We start from the raw sequence: 2,902 nt of genomic DNA, 5'->3' as shown, positions 1-2,902 counted from the left end.
GCTGGACTCGATGATCTCCCGGGGTCCCTTCCAGCCCTAGTGTCTATGAAATCTATGAAATCTATGAAAAGAAAAAAAAAGACAAAAAAGAGGATAGGAGAAATAAGAGAACCTAAATTTAAAACGATGATAGAAAGTGATAATAACTCAGTACCTTTATCTACCATATACTGTTTGATTGTCACCACACCACACCTGCCTTTTGTTCCAGTTATTTCTGGATATGGGCATTAATTGCATTGCTTGCTATTTTGTGGGGAAAAATGAGACTACAAAACTAATTTTACCTGAATAATCACATGAAACCTCACTGAGAGAGGAATAAAGAGCATAATATACTTTGTATGTATATACTGTATTACAGAGAGAGAACTCTGCTGGTACATTTCTAAATAAATAACTATAAAGTCTTAATAACAAAGTGAATCAAGGATAATGAAAAATAAGCCACGTACACATAGGTATATTAGGTCAAGCTAAACACAAATTCTTTAACCATGCAGCCTTTTGCAAAACTGTATTATAGAATAGGATGGGACCACATTTTTCTCAGCCAGTCTGATAGCTTTTTTAATCCCATATCTGGTTGTAAAATTAGTCATGGGCCTCCTGAGTTTGGGGGCAGGGGAGCACTTGCCCTCCCGGCAGCCAGTTAGAGACCAGGGAGGAAGGTCCCCCTGCAGCCGATCGCACCAACCAAGGAGCTGGCTCTAAGAGGTAACACTGCCCAGAAGTGCCAGCAGCACACCTGGAAGGGCCAGGGACACGCCCAGAAGGGCCTGTGGTGCTTCTCTTGGTGCCCCCACTCGCCAGCCAACACTCTCGGGGTGGGGGGGACATCAGTGCTCCTGCCTGCCCCCCCTGTCCACTGCCTAAGTGGGGAACACTATTGTGAGGGGGTGCATGTGCACCCTTGTGCACCCCCTATGCGTAGCCAATTAATTCAATTAGTAATATTAACAACATATTAATAAGCAAATTAATGATAAAATAATCACAAAGACCTATAAGTAGAGTTCTCTATCTATCAAATGTTTTTCTTTGTAAATCTATGTAAATTTACCAATTAGTCTTATTTTTTATTCAGAACCCAGATTGCAATTGCCTCTTTCTACACAATTGTTTTAGCTATTATAAGCCAAAGACTGTAGGGGAACTTAACAGAATTACAAGGCTACTTTTTGTTACTTTTTGTTACTCAAGTAACATATTTCTTAATAAGCTTTCATATTAATTGGCTGTTAATGCCTATGTTTTTATAACAGTTTAATTTGCATACTGTTTTATAGGTAAAATGCATGGAAGCATACACTCAAATTAACCTCAACCTTTTTATAGAGAGGTCAACACAAATACAGACACACACGCATGCACGCACAGACATGCCACTCATTAAAACAGAAATGTAGAGGGATTCTGTTTAAACTGTTCCAAATTCCTAAAAAGAGCAATGAGAAAACAGTTGGGGGGAGTTTCTTGTGAAAGAATCTATGTCACCTGTGATAGTAGTAAACACAAATATATAATACGTCTATAAAAATAAGAAAGGTGTTAAGTCCTGTCTCAAGGAGTGGCAGTGGGGCTATTCAGGCAGGTCTTGTAAAATGACATTCCTACCCCAATCTTTTCATGCTGCACCAACATTTACCTCACCCAGCTGTCCTTCTAAAAATAACTAAACATAGACTGAATGCAGACTGTACACCATTTTAGTGAAAAACTACCATAAACGCACATTCAAACCAGTTTTTTTATTATTTTAGATTTCCCCCCCACACACACACACGAACAGTTCTCATTTTTCAGCCTTTTCATATACAAAATGCACATGAGCAAAACAAAGACAATCCAACAGTGTAAAACTGATTACTATATCCACCCATGACATAAAATGCACATCTATATTAAACTATCCTCTAGAAAAGCTGAGGGTACTTTTGATTTCTGTTTTCTCAAACTATGCCCTTTTTATTAAAATAAGTATAATATTTGCAAACTTTAAAGGAAGGGAGTTTATTAACACGATTAAACTTGGATTTATTAAAGACAGGAAAAGCCAATGGAACATCAGGGAAGCCTCTACTCATAGTATCTAGAGGCAACAGATATTAGCAAAAATGTTGTTTGACAGGTTCAGCAAAATACAAATGAGAAATTAGAAAACCTAAAGCACCCAGATACAACCATTTACAGACACAAGCACTCCCAGGGTGCTCCAGATTCATAAATTTCCTGGTGAGGAAGGGAAGAGGGAACAGAGCACTCAGCACAGGTGATAAGAGAATTGTTTTGCTTAAGAGTGGAAATGCTAGTACATATTTGAATCTTTTGTTGACTGAAAGTTGTCCGATGTTTGTTGTCAAACACCTTTCTTTAGGATGTGGTAGACAAGACCCCACCTGAAATTCTCCCCAGTTTCTCCATGAGATGCTAGGTGGTATAGTCACAAACAGGATTATTTTTAGCACAGATGTGCCACTGCTAGTTGTCCCCAGGGAACCAAATGTCCATGCATGTCTGGACACAGACACTAGGTGCATTTACACATGAAATTAATGCAAAGCAACAAACTCTGGGGCAGTTTATGCTGGAGTAAACTGTTCCCAGGCATAGCGTCTACACGTGCGCCTGGGACAGCAACAATTTGAGAAGGGGCAAAGCAGGCTCTCAGTTGGCTGGGCTGACTGGGTGTAATTTATGCCGGTAGTCAGTGTCTACTTGTGCATTTCAGTGCAGTAAATTACTCTGCCATAAGATAGTACTGTCCCTGACAGTATTATGGTGGAGTTAATGTAGATGGTGATGCTTATTAGGGAACTAATTAGTCTACTCTACAGTAAAACACTTGTAGATTCACTCACTGTATGTATACCTGGTAATGAGCCCCAGCATGTAGTTTCGA

The 2,902-nt window shown here is 39.4% G+C and overlaps 1 long non-coding RNA gene across 1 annotated transcript in view; it reads right to left on the bottom strand.

Annotated features, from left to right (window-relative positions):
* Positions 1-2,651, bottom strand: part of LOC109322256 — a 15,541-nt gene extending 12,890 nt beyond the window's left edge. Inside the window, exon 1 of the long non-coding RNA XR_002104341.1 lies at positions 2,642-2,651. This is a non-coding gene — a long non-coding RNA (uncharacterized LOC109322256). The remainder of the gene's footprint in view (positions 1-2,641) is intronic.
* Positions 2,652-2,902: the final 251 nt, after the last annotated feature.

This window comes from Crocodylus porosus, unplaced genomic scaffold (genome assembly GCF_001723895.1).
Source record: "Crocodylus porosus isolate Cpor-Errol unplaced genomic scaffold, CroPor_comp1, whole genome shotgun sequence".
Lineage (NCBI taxonomy): Eukaryota > Metazoa > Chordata > Crocodylia > Crocodylidae > Crocodylus > Crocodylus porosus.
Note: the sequence above shows the minus strand (reverse complement) of the source record. Positions and strands in the feature narration are given on the sequence as shown.